Source organism: Maylandia zebra, linkage group LG12 (assembly GCF_041146795.1).
Source record: "Maylandia zebra isolate NMK-2024a linkage group LG12, Mzebra_GT3a, whole genome shotgun sequence".
NCBI classification, from domain to species: Eukaryota; Metazoa; Chordata; class Actinopteri; order Cichliformes; family Cichlidae; genus Maylandia; species Maylandia zebra.
In genome coordinates, this window is record NC_135178.1 from 513888 (window position 1) to 533000 (window position 19113).

Sequence of the window (19113 nt, forward strand, 5' to 3'; positions counted from 1 at the left end):
CTCAGACAAACATGTTTATGGCTTTATCTTATAGAACTCAATATCCCCGTGCTGGGCAAACAGGTTTTGCAGCCGATTGAGCTAAGATTTTAAAATTATTCACATAATAAAAACCTATACTTTGTCTCGGGCGAGTTTCCCATTCAAATGCATGTAACAGTGAGAAACGCATTGTCTTGGCGAAATAAAGCGTTTTTCAACCACTTCATATAAATCGCTGTAACTTTTGATAGAAGACTCAGACAAACATGTTTATGGCTTTATCTTATAGAACTCAATATCCCCGTGCTGGGCAAACAGGTTTTGCAGCCGTTTGAGCTAAGATTTTAAAATTATTCACATAATGAAAACCTATACTTTGTTTCAGGCGAGTTTCCCATTCAAATGCATGTAACAGTGAGAAACGCATTGTCTTGGCGAAATAAAGCGTTTTTGAACAACTTCATATAAATCGCTGTAACTTTTGATAGAAGACTCAGACAAACATGTTTATGGCTTTATCTTATAGAACTCAATATCCCCGTGCTGGGCAAACAGGTTTTGCAGCCGTTTGAGCTAAGATTTTAAAATTATTCACATAATGAAAACCTATACTTTGTTTCAGGCGAGTTTCCCATTCAAATGCATGTAACAGTGAGAAACGCATTGTCTTGGCGAAATAAAGCGTTTTTGTACAACTTCATATAAATCGCTGTAACTTTTGATAGAAGACTCAGACAAACATGTTTATGGCTTTATCTTATAGAACTCAATATCCCCGTGCTGGGCAAACAGGTTTTGCAGCCGTTTGAGCTAAGATTTTAAAATTATTCACATAATGAAAACCTATACTTTGTTTCAGGCGAGTTTCCCATTCAAATGCATGTAACAGTGAGAAACGCATTGTCTTGGCGAAATAAAGCGTTTTTGAACAACTTCATATAAATCGCTGTAACTTTTGATAAAAGACTCAGACAAACATGTTTATGGCTTTATCTTATAGAACTCAATATCCCCGTGCTGGGCAAACAGGTTTTGCAGCCGTTTGAGCTAAGATTTTAAAATTATTCACATAATGAAAACCTATACTTTGTTTCAGGCGAGTTTCCCATTCAAATGCATGTAACAGTGAGAAACGCATTGTCTTGGCGAAATAAAGCGTTTTTGAACAACTTCATATAAATCGCTGTAACTTTTGATAGAAGACTCAGACAAACATGTTTATGGCTTTATCTTATAGAACTCAATATCCCCGTGCTGGGCAAACAGGTTTCGCAGCCGTTTGAGCTAAGATTTTAAAATTATTCACATAATGAAAACCTATACTTTGTCTCGGGCGAGTTTCCCATTCAAATGCATGTAACAGTGAGAAACACACTGTCTTGGCGAAATAAAGCGTTTTTCAACCACTTCATATAAATCGCTGTAACTTTTGATAGAAGACTCAGACAAACATGTTTATGGCTTTATCTTATAGAACTCAATATCCCCGTGCTGGGCAAACAGGTTTCGCAGCCGTTTGAGCTAAGATTTTAAAATTATTCACATAATGAAAACCTATACTTTGTCTCGGGCGAGTTTCCCATTCAAATGCATGTAACAGTGAGAAACACACTGTCTTGGCGAAATAAAGCGTTTTCGTACAACTTCATATAAATCGCTGTAACTTTTGATAGAAGACTCAGACAAACATGTTTATGGCTTTATCTTATAGAACTCAATATCTCCGTGCTGGGCAAACAGGTTTTGCAGCCGTTTGAGCTAAGATTTTAAAATTATTCACATAATGAAAACCTATACTTTGTTTCAGGCGAGTTTCCCATTCAAATGCATGTAACAGTGAGAAACGCATTGTCTTGGCGAAATAAAGCGTTTTTGAACAACTTCATATAAATCGCTGTAACTTTTGATAGAAGACTCAGACAAACATGTTTATGGCTTTATCTTATAGAACTCAATATCCCCGTGCTGGGCAAACAGGTTTCGCAGCCGTTTGAGCTAAGATTTTAAAATTATTCACATAATGAAAACCTATACTTTGTCTCGGGCGAGTTTCCCATTCAAATGCATGTAACAGTGAGAAACACACTGTCTTGGCGAAATAAAGCGTTTTTCAACCACTTCATATAAATCGCTGTAACTTTTGATAGAAGACTCAGACAAACATGTTTATGGCTTTATCTTATAGAACTCAATATCCCCGTGCTGGGCAAACAGGTTTTGCAGCCGATTGAGCTAAGATTTTAAAATTATTCACATAATGAAAACCTATACTTTGTCTCGGGCGAGTTTCCCATTCAAATGCATGTAACAGTGAGAAACGCATTGTCTTGGCGAAATAAAGCGTTTTTCAACCACTTCATATAAATCGCTGTAACTTTTGATAGAAGACTCAGACAAACATGTTTATGGCTTTATCTTATAGAACTCAATATCCCCGTGCTGGGCAAACAGGTTTTGCAGCCGTTTGAGCTAAGATTTTAAAATTATTCACATAATGAAAACCTATACTTTGTCTCGGGCGAGTTTCCCATTCAAATGCATGTAACAGTGAGAAACACACTGTCTTGGCGAAATAAAGCGTTTTTCAACCACTTCATATAAATCGCTGTAACTTTTGATAGAAGACTCAGACAAACATGTTTATGGCTTTATCTTATAGAACTCAATATCCCCGTGCTGGGCAAACAGGTTTTGCAGCCGATTGAGCTAAGATTTTAAAATTATTCACATAATGAAAACCTATACTTTGTCTCGGGCGAGTTTCCCATTCAAATGCATGTAACAGTGAGAAACGCATTGTCTTGGCGAAATAAAGCGTTTTTGAACAACTTCATATAAATCGCTGTAACTTTTGATAGAAGACTCAGACAAACATGTTTATGGCTTTATCTTATAGAACTCAATATCCCCGTGCTGGGCAAACAGGTTTCGCAGCCGTTTGAGCTAAGATTTTAAAATTATTCACATAATGAAAACCTATACTTTGTCTCGGGCGAGTTTCCCATTCAAATGCATGTAACAGTGAGAAACACACTGTCTTGGCGAAATAAAGCGTTTTCGTACAACTTCATATAAATCGCTGTAACTTTTGATAGAAGACTCAGACAAACATGTTTATGGCTTTATCTTATAGAACTCAATATCCCCGTGCTGGGCAAACAGGTTTTGCAGCCGTTTGAGCTAAGATTTTAAAATTATTCACATAATGAAAACCTATACTTTGTCTCGGGCGAGTTTCCCATTCAAATGCATGTAACAGTGAGAAACACACTGTCTTGGCGAAATAAAGCGTTTTTCAACCACTTCATATAAATCGCTGTAACTTTTGATAGAAGACTCAGACAAACATGTTTATGGCTTTATCTTATAGAACTCAATATCCCCGTGCTGGGCAAACAGGTTTTGCAGCCGATTGAGCTAAGATTTTAAAATTATTCACATAATGAAAACCTATACTTTGTCTCGGGCGAGTTTCCCATTCAAATGCATGTAACAGTGAGAAACGCATTGTCTTGGCGAAATAAAGCGTTTTTCAACCACTTCATATAAATCGCTGTAACTTTTGATAGAAGACTCAGACAAACATGTTTATGGCTTTATCTTATAGAACTCAATATCCCCGTGCTGGGCAAACAGGTTTTGCAGCCGTTTGAGCTAAGATTTTAAAATTATTCACATAATGAAAACCTATACTTTGTCTCGGGCGAGTTTCCCATTCAAATGCATGTAACAGTGAGAAACGCATTGTCTTGGCGAAATAAAGCGTTTTTCAACCACTTCATATAAATCGCTGTAACTTTTGATAGAAGACTCAGACAAACATGTTTATGGCTTTATCTTATAGAACTCAATATCCCCGTGCTGGGCAAACAGGTTTTGCAGCCGATTGAGCTAAGATTTTAAAATTATTCACATAATAAAAACCTATACTTTGTCTCGGGCGAGTTTCCCATTCAAATGCATGTAACAGTGAGAAACGCATTGTCTTGGCGAAATAAAGCGTTTTTCAACCACTTCATATAAATCGCTGTAACTTTTGATAGAAGACTCAGACAAACATGTTTATGGCTTTATCTTATAGAACTCAATATCCCCGTGCTGGGCAAACAGGTTTTGCAGCCGTTTGAGCTAAGATTTTAAAATTATTCACATAATGAAAACCTATACTTTGTTTCAGGCGAGTTTCCCATTCAAATGCATGTAACAGTGAGAAACGCATTGTCTTGGCGAAATAAAGCGTTTTTGTACAACTTCATATAAATCGCTGTAACTTTTGATAGAAGACTCAGACAAACATGTTTATGGCTTTATCTTATAGAACTCAATATCCCCGTGCTGGGCAAACAGGTTTTGCAGCCGTTTGAGCTAAGATTTTAAAATTATTCACATAATGAAAACCTATACTTTGTTTCAGGCGAGTTTCCCATTCAAATGCATGTAACAGTGAGAAACGCATTGTCTTGGCGAAATAAAGCGTTTTCGTACAACTTCATATAAATCGCTGTAACTTTTGATAGAAGACTCAGACAAACATGTTTATGGCTTTATCTTATAGAACTCAATATCCCCGTGCTGGGCAAACAGGTTTTGCAGCCGTTTGAGCTAAGATTTTAAAATTATTCACATAATGAAAACCTATACTTTGTCTCGGGCGAGTTTCCCATTCAAATGCATGTAACAGTGAGAAACACACTGTCTTGGCGAAATAAAGCGTTTTTCAACCACTTCATATAAATCGCTGTAACTTTTGATAGAAGACTCAGACAAACATGTTTATGGCTTTATCTTATAGAACTCAATATCCCCGTGCTGGGCAAACAGGTTTTGCAGCCGATTGAGCTAAGATTTTAAAATTATTCACATAATGAAAACCTATACTTTGTCTCGGGCGAGTTTCCCATTCAAATGCATGTAACAGTGAGAAACGCATTGTCTTGGCGAAATAAAGCGTTTTTCAACCACTTCATATAAATCGCTGTAACTTTTGATAGAAGACTCAGACAAACATGTTTATGGCTTTATCTTATAGAACTCAATATCCCCGTGCTGGGCAAACAGGTTTTGCAGCCGTTTGAGCTAAGATTTTAAAATTATTCACATAATGAAAACCTATACTTTGTTTCAGGCGAGTTTCCCATTCAAATGCATGTAACAGTGAGAAACGCATTGTCTTGGCGAAATAAAGCGTTTTTGAACAACTTCATATAAATCGCTGTAACTTTTGATAGAAGACTCAGACAAACATGTTTATGGCTTTATCTTATAGAACTCAATATCCCCGTGCTGGGCAAACAGGTTTTGCAGCCGTTTGAGCTAAGATTTTAAAATTATTCACATAATGAAAACCTATACTTTGTCTCGGGCGAGTTTCCCATTCAAATGCATGTAACAGTGAGAAACACACTGTCTTGGCGAAATAAAGCGTTTTTCAACCACTTCATATAAATCGCTGTAACTTTTGATAGAAGACTCAGACAAACATGTTTATGGCTTTATCTTATAGAACTCAATATCCCCGTGCTGGGCAAACAGGTTTTGCAGCCGATTGAGCTAAGATTTTAAAATTATTCACATAATGAAAACCTATACTTTGTCTCGGGCGAGTTTCCCATTCAAATGCATGTAACAGTGAGAAACGCATTGTCTTGGCGAAATAAAGCGTTTTTCAACCACTTCATATAAATCGCTGTAACTTTTGATAGAAGACTCAGACAAACATGTTTATGGCTTTATCTTATAGAACTCAATATCCCCGTGCTGGGCAAACAGGTTTTGCAGCCGTTTGAGCTAAGATTTTAAAATTATTCACATAATGAAAACCTATACTTTGTTTCAGGCGAGTTTCCCATTCAAATGCATGTAACAGTGAGAAACGCATTGTCTTGGCGAAATAAAGCGTTTTTGTACAACTTCATATAAATCGCTGTAACTTTTGATAGAAGACTCAGACAAACATGTTTATGGCTTTATCTTATAGAACTCAATATCCCCGTGCTGGGCAAACAGGTTTTGCAGCCGTTTGAGCTAAGATTTTAAAATTATTCACATAATGAAAACCTATACTTTGTTTCAGGCGAGTTTCCCATTCAAATGCATGTAACAGTGAGAAACGCATTGTCTTGGCGAAATAAAGCGTTTTTGAACAACTTCATATAAATCGCTGTAACTTTTGATAAAAGACTCAGACAAACATGTTTATGGCTTTATCTTATAGAACTCAATATCCCCGTGCTGGGCAAACAGGTTTTGCAGCCGTTTGAGCTAAGATTTTAAAATTATTCACATAATGAAAACCTATACTTTGTTTCAGGCGAGTTTCCCATTCAAATGCATGTAACAGTGAGAAACGCATTGTCTTGGCGAAATAAAGCGTTTTTGAACAACTTCATATAAATCGCTGTAACTTTTGATAGAAGACTCAGACAAACATGTTTATGGCTTTATCTTATAGAACTCAATATCCCCGTGCTGGGCAAAAAGGTTTCGCAGCCGTTTGAGCTAAGATTTTAAAATTATTCACATAATGAAAACCTATACTTTGTCTCGGGCGAGTTTCCCATTCAAATGCATGTAACAGTGAGAAACACACTGTCTTGGCGAAATAAAGCGTTTTTCAACCACTTCATATAAATCGCTGTAACTTTTGATAGAAGACTCAGACAAACATGTTTATGGCTTTATCTTATAGAACTCAATATCCCCGTGCTGGGCAAACAGGTTTTGCAGCCGTTTGAGCTAAGATTTTAAAATTATTCACATAATGAAAACCTATACTTTGTTTCAGGCGAGTTTCCCATTCAAATGCATGTAACAGTGAGAAACGCATTGTGTTGGCGAAATAAAGCGTTTTTGTACAACTTCATATAAATCGCTGTAACTTTTGATAGAAGACTCAGACAAACATGTTTATGGCTTTATCTTATAGAACTCAAGGTCCCCGTGCTGGGCAAACAGGTTTTGCAGCCGTTTGAGCTAAGATTTTAAAATTATTCACATAATGAAAACCTATACTTTGTCTCGGGCGAGTTTCCCATTCAAATGCATGTAACAGTGAGAAACACACTGTCTTGGCGAAATAAAGCGTTTTTCAACCACTTCATATAAATCGCTGTAACTTTTGATAGAAGACTCAGACAAACATGTTTATGGCTTTATCTTATAGAACTCAATATCCCCGTGCTGGGCAAACAGGTTTTGCAGCCGATTGAGCTAAGATTTTAAAATTATTCACATAATGAAAACCTATACTTTGTTTCAGGCGAGTTTCCCATTCAAATGCATGTAACAGTGAGAAACGCATTGTCTTGGCGAAATAAAGCGTTTTCGTACAACTTCATATAAATCGCTGTAACTTTTGATAGAAGACTCAGACAAACATGTTTATGGCTTTATCTTATAGAACTCAATATCCCCGTGCTGGGCAAACAGGTTTTGCAGCCGTTTGAGCTAAGATTTTAAAATTATTCACATAATGAAAACCTATACTTTGTTTCGGGCGAGTTTCCCATTCAAATGCATGTAACAGTGAGAAACGCATTGTCTTGGCGAAATAAAGCGTTTTCGTACAACTTCATATAAATCGCTGTAACTTTTGATAGAAGACTCAGACAAACATGTTTATGGCTTTATCTTATAGAACTCAATATCCCCGTGCTGGGCAAACAGGTTTTGCAGCCGTTTGAGCTAAGATTTTAAAATTATTCACATAATGAAAACCTATACTTTGTTTCAGGCGAGTTTCCCATTCAAATGCATGTAACAGTGAGAAACGCATTGTCTTGGCGAAATAAAGCGTTTTTGAACAACTTCATATAAATCGCTGTAACTTTTGATAGAAGACTCAGACAAACATGTTTATGGCTTTATCTTATAGAACTCAATATCCCCGTGCTGGGCAAACAGGTTTTGCAGCCGTTTGAGCTAAGATTTTAAAATTATTCACATAATGAAAACCTATACTTTGTCTCGGGCGAGTTTCCCATTCAAATGCATGTAACAGTGAGAAACACACTGTCTTGGCGAAATAAAGCGTTTTTCAACCACTTCATATAAATCGCTGTAACTTTTGATAGAAGACTCAGACAAACATGTTTATGGCTTTATCTTATAGAACTCAATATCCCCGTGCTGGGCAAACAGGTTTTGCAGCCGTTTGAGCTAAGATTTTAAAATTATTCACATAATGAAAACCTATACTTTGTTTCAGGCGAGTTTCCCATTCAAATGCATGTAACAGTGAGAAACGCATTGTCTTGGCGAAATAAAGCGTTTTCGTACAACTTCATATAAATCGCTGTAACTTGTAATAGAAGACTCAGACAAACATGTTTATGGCTTTATCTTATAGAACTCAATATCCCCGTGCTGGGCAAACAGGTTTTGCAGCCGTTTGAGCTAAGATTTTAAAATTATTCACATAATGAAAACCTATACTTTGTTTCAGGCGAGTTTCCCATTCAAATGCATGTAACAGTGAGAAACGCATTGTCTTGGCGAAATAAAGCGTTTTCGTACAACTTCATATAAATCGCTGTAACTTTTGATAGAAGACTCAGACAAACATGTTTATGGCTTTATCTTATAGAACTCAATATCCCCGTGCTGGGCAAACAGGTTTTGCAGCCGTTTGAGCTAAGATTTTAAAATTATTCACATAATGAAAACCTATACTTTGTCTCGGGCGAGTTTCCCATTCAAATGCATGTAACAGTGAGAAACACACTGTCTTGGCGAAATAAAGCGTTTTCGTACAACTTCATATAAATCGCTGTAACTTTTGATAGAAGACTCAGACAAACATGTTTATGGCTTTATCTTATAGAACTCAATATCCCCGTGCTGGGCAAACAGGTTTTGCAGCCGTTTGAGCTAAGATTTTAAAATTATTCACATAATGAAAACCTATACTTTGTTTCAGGCGAGTTTCCCATTCAAATGCATGTAACAGTGAGAAACGCATTGTCTTGGCGAAATAAAGCGTTTTTGTACAACTTCATATAAATCGCTGTAACTTTTGATAGAAGACTCAGACAAACATGTTTATGGCTTTATCTTATAGAACTCAATATCCCCGTGCTGGGCAAACAGGTTTTGCAGCCGTTTGAGCTAAGATTTTAAAATTATTCACATAATGAAAACCTATACTTTGTTTCAGGCGAGTTTCCCATTCAAATGCATGTAACAGTGAGAAACGCATTGTCTTGGCGAAATAAAGCGTTTTTGTACAACTTCATATAAATCGCTGTAACTTTTGATAGAAGACTCAGACAAACATGTTTATGGCTTTATCTTATAGAACTCAATATCCCCGTGCTGGGCAAACAGGTTTTGCAGCCGTTTGAGCTAAGATTTTAAAATTATTCACATAATGAAAACCTATACTTTGTTTCAGGCGAGTTTCCCATTCAAATGCATGTAACAGTGAGAAACGCATTGTCTTGGCGAAATAAAGCGTTTTTGAACAACTTCATATAAATCGCTGTAACTTTTGATAGAAGACTCAGACAAACATGTTTATGGCTTTATCTTATAGAACTCAATATCCCCGTGCTGGGCAAACAGGTTTCGCAGCCGTTTGAGCTAAGATTTTAAAATTATTCACATAATGAAAACCTATACTTTGTTTCAGGCGAGTTTCCCATTCAAATGCATGTAACAGTGAGAAACGCATTGTCTTGGCGAAATAAAGCGTTTTCGTACAACTTCATATAAATCGCTGTAACTTTTGATAGAAGACTCAGACAAACATGTTTATGGCTTTATCTTATAGAACTCAATATCCCCGTGCTGGGCAAACAGGTTTTGCAGCCGTTTGAGCTAAGATTTTAAAATTATTCACATAATGAAAACCTATACTTTGTCTCGGGCGAGTTTCCCATTCAAATGCATGTAACAGTGAGAAACACACTGTCTTGGCGAAATAAAGCGTTTTCGTACAACTTCATATAAATCGCTGTAACTTTTGATAGAAGACTCAGACAAACATGTTTATGGCTTTATCTTATAGAACTCAATATCCCCGTGCTGGGCAAACAGGTTTTGCAGCCGTTTGAGCTAAGATTTTAAAATTATTCACATAATGAAAACCTATACTTTGTTTCAGGCGAGTTTCCCATTCAAATGCATGTAACAGTGAGAAACGCATTGTCTTGGCGAAATAAAGCGTTTTTGAACAACTTCATATAAATCGCTGTAACTTTTGATAGAAGACTCAGACAAACATGTTTATGGCTTTATCTTATAGAACTCAATATCCCCGTGCTGGGCAAACAGGTTTCGCAGCCGTTTGAGCTAAGATTTTAAAATTATTCACATAATGAAAACCTATACTTTGTCTCGGGCGAGTTTCCCATTCAAATGCATGTAACAGTGAGAAACACACTGTCTTGGCGAAATAAAGCGTTTTTCAACCACTTCATATAAATCGCTGTAACTTTTGATAGAAGACTCAGACAAACATGTTTATGGCTTTATCTTATAGAACTCAATATCCCCGTGCTGGGCAAACAGGTTTTGCAGCCGTTTGAGCTAAGATTTTAAAATTATTCACATAATGAAAACCTATACTTTGTTTCAGGCGAGTTTCCCATTCAAATGCATGTAACAGTGAGAAACGCATTGTCTTGGCGAAATAAAGCGTTTTTCAACCACTTCATATAAATCGCTGTAACTTTTGATAGAAGACTCAGACAAACATGTTTATGGCTTTATCTTATAGAACTCAATATCCCCGTGCTGGGCAAACAGGTTTTGCAGCCGTTTGAGCTAAGATTTTAAAATTATTCACATAATGAAAACCTATACTTTGTTTCAGGCGAGTTTCCCATTCAAATGCATGTAACAGTGAGAAACGCATTGTCTTGGCGAAATAAAGCGTTTTCGTACAACTTCATATAAATCGCTGTAACTTTTGATAGAAGACTCAGACAAACATGTTTATGGCTTTATCTTATAGAACTCAATATCCCCGTGCTGGGCAAACAGGTTTTGCAGCCGTTTGAGCTAAGATTTTAAAATTATTCACATAATGAAAACCTATACTTTGTCTCGGGCGAGTTTCCCATTCAAATGCATGTAACAGTGAGAAACACACTGTCTTGGCGAAATAAAGCGTTTTTCAACCACTTCATATAAATCGCTGTAACTTTTGATAGAAGACTCAGACAAACATGTTTATGGCTTTATCTTATAGAACTCAATATCCCCGTGCTGGGCAAACAGGTTTTGCAGCCGATTGAGCTAAGATTTTAAAATTATTCACATAATGAAAACCTATACTTTGTCTCGGGCGAGTTTCCCATTCAAATGCATGTAACAGTGAGAAACGCATTGTCTTGGCGAAATAAAGCGTTTTTCAACCACTTCATATAAATCGCTGTAACTTTTGATAGAAGACTCAGACAAACATGTTTATGGCTTTATCTTATAGAACTCAATATCCCCGTGCTGGGCAAACAGGTTTTGCAGCCGTTTGAGCTAAGATTTTAAAATTATTCACATAATGAAAACCTATACTTTGTTTCAGGCGAGTTTCCCATTCAAATGCATGTAACAGTGAGAAACGCATTGTCTTGGCGAAATAAAGCGTTTTCGTACAACTTCATATAAATCGCTGTAACTTGTAATAGAAGACTCAGACAAACATGTTTATGGCTTTATCTTATAGAACTCAATATCCCCGTGCTGGGCAAACAGGTTTTGCAGCCGTTTGAGCTAAGATTTTAAAATTATTCACATAATGAAAACCTATACTTTGTTTCAGGCGAGTTTCCCATTCAAATGCATGTAACAGTGAGAAACGCATTGTCTTGGCGAAATAAAGCGTTTTCGTACAACTTCATATAAATCGCTGTAACTTTTGATAGAAGACTCAGACAAACATGTTTATGGCTTTATCTTATAGAACTCAATATCCCCGTGCTGGGCAAACAGGTTTTGCAGCCGTTTGAGCTAAGATTTTAAAATTATTCACATAATGAAAACCTATACTTTGTCTCGGGCGAGTTTCCCATTCAAATGCATGTAACAGTGAGAAACACACTGTCTTGGCGAAATAAAGCGTTTTTCAACCACTTCATATAAATCGCTGTAACTTTTGATAGAAGACTCAGACAAACATGTTTATGGCTTTATCTTATAGAACTCAATATCCCCGTGCTGGGCAAACAGGTTTTGCAGCCGTTTGAGCTAAGATTTTAAAATTATTCACATAATGAAAACCTATACTTTGTCTCGGGCGAGTTTCCCATTCAAATGCATGTAACAGTGAGAAACGCATTGTCTTGGCGAAATAAAGCGTTTTTCAACCACTTCATATAAATCGCTGTAACTTTTGATAGAAGACTCAGACAAACATGTTTATGGCTTTATCTTATAGAACTCAATATCCCCGTGCTGGGCAAACAGGTTTTGCAGCCGTTTGAGCTAAGATTTTAAAATTATTCACATAATGAAAACCTATACTTTGTTTCAGGCGAGTTTCCCATTCAAATGCATGTAACAGTGAGAAACGCATTGTCTTGGCGAAATAAAGCGTTTTCGTACAACTTCATATAAATCGCTGTAACTTGTAATAGAAGACTCAGACAAACATGTTTATGGCTTTATCTTATAGAACTCAATATCCCCGTGCTGGGCAAACAGGTTTTGCAGCCGTTTGAGCTAAGATTTTAAAATTATTCACATAATGAAAACCTATACTTTGTTTCAGGCGAGTTTCCCATTCAAATGCATGTAACAGTGAGAAACGCATTGTCTTGGCGAAATAAAGCGTTTTCGTACAACTTCATATAAATCGCTGTAACTTTTGATAGAAGACTCAGACAAACATGTTTATGGCTTTATATTATAGAACTCAATATCCCCGTGCTGGGCAAACAGGTTTTGCAGCCGTTTGAGCTAAGATTTTAAAATTATTCACATAATGAAAACCTATACTTTGTCTCGGGCGAGTTTCCCATTCAAATGCATGTAACAGTGAGAAACACACTGTCTTGGCGAAATAAAGCGTTTTTCAACCACTTCATATAAATCGCTGTAACTTTTGATAGAAGACTCAGACAAACATGTTTATGGCTTTATCTTATAGAACTCAATATCCCCGTGCTGGGCAAACAGGTTTTGCAGCCGTTTGAGCTAAGATTTTAAAATTATTCACATAATGAAAACCTATACTTTGTCTCGGGCGAGTTTCCCATTCAAATGCATGTAACAGTGAGAAACGCATTGTCTTGGCGAAATAAAGCGTTTTTCAACCACTTCATATAAATCGCTGTAACTTTTGATAGAAGACTCAGACAAACATGTTTATGGCTTTATCTTATAGAACTCAATATCCCCGTGCTGGGCAAACAGGTTTTGCAGCCGTTTGAGCTAAGATTTTAAAATTATTCACATAATGAAAACCTATACTTTGTTTCAGGCGAGTTTCCCATTCAAATGCATGTAACAGTGAGAAACGCATTGTCTTGGCGAAATAAAGCGTTTTCGTACAACTTCATATAAATCGCTGTAACTTTTGATAGAAGACTCAGACAAACATGTTTATGGCTTTATCTTATAGAACTCAATATCCCCGTGCTGGGCAAACAGGTTTTGCAGCCGTTTGAGCTAAGATTTTAAAATTATTCACATAATGAAAACCTATACTTTGTCTCGGGCGAGTTTCCCATTCAAATGCATGTAACAGTGAGAAACACACTGTCTTGGCGAAATAAAGCGTTTTTCAACCACTTCATATAAATCGCTGTAACTTTTGATAGAAGACTCAGACAAACATGTTTATGGCTTTATCTTATAGAACTCAATATCCCCGTGCTGGGCAAACAGGTTTTGCAGCCGTTTGAGCTAAGATTTTAAAATTATTCACATAATGAAAACCTATACTTTGTTTCAGGCGAGTTTCCCATTCAAATGCATGTAACAGTGAGAAACGCATTGTCTTGGCGAAATAAAGCGTTTTCGTACAACTTCATATAAATCGCTGTAACTTTTGATAGAAGACTCAGACAAACATGTTTATGGCTTTATCTTATAGAACTCAATATCCCCGTGCTGGGCAAACAGGTTTTGCAGCCGTTTGAGCTAAGATTTTAAAATTATTCACATAATGAAAACCTATACTTTGTTTCAGGCGAGTTTCCCATTCAAATGCATGTAACAGTGAGAAACGCATTGTCTTGGCGAAATAAAGCGTTTTTGAACAACTTCATATAAATCGCTGTAACTTTTGATAGAAGACTCAGACAAACATGTTTATGGCTTTATCTTATAGAACTCAATATCCCCTGTGCTGGGCAAACAGGTTTCGCAGCCGTTTGAGCTAAGATTTTAAAATTATTCACATAATGAAAACCTATACTTTGTCTCGGGCGAGTTTCCCATTCAAATGCATGTAACAGTGAGAAACGCATTGTCTTGGCGAAATAAAGCGTTTTCGTACAACTTCATATAAATCGCTGTAACTTGTAATAGAAGACTCAGACAAACATGTTTATGGCTTTATCTTATAGAACTCAATATCCCCGTGCTGGGCAAACAGGTTTTGCAGCCGTTTGAGCTAAGATTTTAAAATTATTCACATAATGAAAACCTATACTTTGTTTCAGGCGAGTTTCCCATTCAAATGCATGTAACAGTGAGAAACGCATTGTCTTGGCGAAATAAAGCGTTTTCGTACAACTTCATATAAATCGCTGTAACTTTTGATAGAAGACTCAGACAAACATGTTTATGGCTTTATATTATAGAACTCAATATCCCCGTGCTGGGCAAACAGGTTTTGCAGCCGTTTGAGCTAAGATTTTAAAATTATTCACATAATGAAAACCTATACTTTGTCTCGGGCGAGTTTCCCATTCAAATGCATGTAACAGTGAGAAACACACTGTCTTGGCGAAATAAAGCGTTTTTCAACCACTTCATATAAATCGCTGTAACTTTTGATAGAAGACTCAGACAAACATGTTTATGGCTTTATCTTATAGAACTCAATATCCCCGTGCTGGGCAAACAGGTTTTGCAGCCGTTTGAGCTAAGATTTTAAAATTATTCACATAATGAAAACCTATACTTTGTCTCGGGCGAGTTTCCCATTCAAATGCATGTAACAGTGAGAAACGCATTGTCTTGGCGAAATAAAGCGTTTTTCAACCACTTCATATAAATCGCTGTAACTTTTGATAGAAGACTCAGACAAACATGTTTATGGCTTTATCTTATAGAACTCAATATCCCCGTGCTGGGCAAACAGGTTTTGCAGCCGTTTGAGCTAAGATTTTAAAATTATTCACATAATGAAAACCTATACTTTGTTTCAGGCGAGTTTCCCATTCAAATGCATGTAACAGTGAGAAACGCATTGTCTTGGCGAAATAAAGCGTTTTCGTACAACTTCATATAAATCGCTGTAACTTTTGATAGAAGACTCAGACAAACATGTTTATGGCTTTATCTTATAGAACTCAATATCCCCGTGCTGGGCAAACAGGTTTTGCAGCCGTTTGAGCTAAGATTTTAAAATTATTCACATAATGAAAACCTATACTTTGTCTCGGGCGAGTTTCCCATTCAAATGCATGTAACAGTGAGAAACACACTGTCTTGGCGAAATAAAGCGTTTTTCAACCACTTCATATAAATCGCTGTAACTTTTGATAGAAGACTCAGACAAACATGTTTATGGCTTTATCTTATAGAACTCAATATCCCCGTGCTGGGCAAACAGGTTTTGCAGCCGTTTGAGCTAAGATTTTAAAATTATTCACATAATGAAAACCTATACTTTGTTTCAGGCGAGTTTCCCATTCAAATGCATGTAACAGTGAGAAACGCATTGTCTTGGCGAAATAAAGCGTTTTCGTACAACTTCATATAAATCGCTGTAACTTTTGATAGAAGACTCAGACAAACATGTTTATGGCTTTATCTTATAGAACTCAATATCCCCGTGCTGGGCAAACAGGTTTTGCAGCCGTTTGAGCTAAGATTTTAAAATTATTCACATAATGAAAACCTATACTTTGTTTCAGGCGAGTTTCCCATTCAAATGCATGTAACAGTGAGAAACGCATTGTCTTGGCGAAATAAAGCGTTTTTGAACAACTTCATATAAATCGCTGTAACTTTTGATAGAAGACTCAGACAAACATGTTTATGGCTTTATCTTATAGAACTCAATATCCCCTGTGCTGGGCAAACAGGTTTCGCAGCCGTTTGAGCTAAGATTTTAAAATTATTCACATAATGAAAACCTATACTTTGTCTCGGGCGAGTTTCCCATTCAAATGCATGTAACAGTGAGAAACGCATTGTCTTGGCGAAATAAAGCGTTTTCGTACAACTTCATATAAATCGCTGTAACTTGTAATAGAAGACTCAGACAAACATGTTTATGGCTTTATCTTATAGAACTCAATATCCCCGTGCTGGGCAAACAGGTTTTGCAGCCGTTTGAGCTAAGATTTTAAAATTATTCACATAATGAAAACCTATACTTTGTTTCAGGCGAGTTTCCCATTCAAATGCATGTAACAGTGAGAAACGCATTGTCTTGGCGAAATAAAGCGTTTTCGTACAACTTCATATAAATCGCTGTAACTTTTGATAGAAGACTCAGACAAACATGTTTATGGCTTTATATTATAGAACTCAATATCCCCGTGCTGGGCAAACAGGTTTTGCAGCCGTTTGAGCTAAGATTTTAAAATTATTCACATAATGAAAACCTATACTTTGTCTCGGGCGAGTTTCCCATTCAAATGCATGTAACAGTGAGAAACACACTGTCTTGGCGAAATAAAGCGTTTTTCAACCACTTCATATAAATCGCTGTAACTTTTGATAGAAGACTCAGACAAACATGTTTATGGCTTTATCTTATAGAACTCAATATCCCCGTGCTGGGCAAACAGGTTTTGCAGCCGTTTGAGCTAAGATTTTAAAATTATTCACATAATGAAAACCTATACTTTGTCTCGGGCGAGTTTCCCATTCAAATGCATGTAACAGTGAGAAACGCATTGTCTTGGCGAAATAAAGCGTTTTTCAACCACTTCATATAAATCGCTGTAACTTTTGATAGAAGACTCAGACAAACATGTTTATGGCTTTATCTTATAGAACTCAATATCCCCGTGCTGGGCAAACAGGTTTTGCAGCCGTTTGAGCTAAGATTTTAAAATTATTCACATAATGAAAACCTATACTTTGTTTCAGGCGAGTTTCCCATTCAAATGCATGTAACAGTGAGAAACGCATTGTCTTGGCGAAATAAAGCGTTTTCGTACAACTTCATATAAATCGCTGTAACTTTTGATAGAAGACTCAGACAAACATGTTTATGGCTTTATCTTATAGAACTCAATATCCCCGTGCTGGGCAAACAGGTTTTGCAGCCGTTTGAGCTAAGATTTTAAAATTATTCACATAATGAAAACCTATACTTTGTCTCGGGCGAGTTTCCCATTCAAATGCATGTAACAGTGAGAAACACACTGTCTTGGCGAAATAAAGCGTTTTTCAACCACTTCATATAAATCGCTGTAACTTTTGATAGAAGACTCAGACAAACATGTTTATGGCTTTATCTTATAGAACTCAATATCCCCGTGCTGGGCAAACAGGTTTTGCAGCCGTTTGAGCTAAGATTTTAAAATTATTCACATAATGAAAACCTATACTTTGTTTCAGGCGAGTTTCCCATTCAAATGCATGTAACAGTGAGAAACGCATTGTCTTGGCGAAATAAAGCGTTTTCGTACAACTTCATATAAATCGCTGTAACTTTTGATAGAAGACTCAGACAAACATGTTTATGGCTTTATCTTATAGAACTCAATATCCCCGTGCTGGGCAAACAGGTTTTGCAGCCGTTTGAGCTAAGATTTTAAAATTATTCACATAATGAAAACCTATACTTTGTTTCAGGCGAGTTTCCCATTCAAATGCATGTAACAGTGAGAAACGCATTGTCTTGGCGAAATAAAGCGTTTTTGAACAACTTCATATAAATCGCTGTAACTTTTGATAGAAGACTCAGACAAACATGTTTATGGCTTTATCTTATAGAACTCAATATCCCCTGTGCTGGGCAAACAGGTTTCGCAGCCGTTTGAGCTAAGATTTTAAAATTATTCACATAATGAAAACCTATACTTTGTCTCGGGCGAGTTTCCCATTCAAATGCATGTAACAGTGAGAAACACACTGTCTTGGCGAAATAAAGCGTTTTTCAACCACTTCATATAAATCGCTGTAACTTTTGATAGAAGACTCAGACAAACATGTTTATGGCTTTATCTTATAGAACTCAATATCCCCGTGCTGGGCAAACAGGTTTTGCAGCCGTTTGAGCTAAGATTTTAAAATTATTCACATAATGAAAACCTATACTTTGTTTCAGGCGAGTTTCCCATTCAAATGCATGTAACAGTGAGAAACGCATTGTCTTGGCGAAATAAAGCGTTTTCGTACAACTTCATATAAATCGCTGTAACTTTTGATAGAAGACTCAGACAAACATGTTTATGGCTTTATCTTATAGAACTCAATATCCCCGTGCTGGGCAAACAGGTTTTGCAGCCGTTTGAGCTAAGATTTTAAAATTATTCACATAATGAAAACCTATACTTTGTCTCGGGCGAGTTTCCCATTCAAATGCATGTAACAGTGAGAAACACACTGTCTTGGCGAAATAAAGCGTTTTTCAACCACTTCATATAAATCGCTGTAACTTTTGATAGAAGACTCAGACAAACATGTTTATGGCTTTATCTTATAGAACTCAATATCCCCGTGCTGGGCAAACAGGTTTTGCAGCCGTTTGAGCTAAGATTTTAAAATTATTCACATAATGAAAACCTATACTTTGTTTCAGGCGAGTTTCCCATTCAAATGCATGTAACAGTGAGAAACGCATTGTCTTGGCGAAATAAAGCGTTTTCGTACAACTTCATATAAATCGCTGTAACTTTTGATAGAAGACTCAGACAAACATGTTTATGGCTTTATCTTATAGAACTCAATATCCCCGTGCTGGGCAAACAGGTTTTGCAGCCGTTTGAGCTAAGATTTTAAAATTATTCACATAATGAAAACCTATACTTTGTCTCGGGCGAGTTTCCCATTCAAATG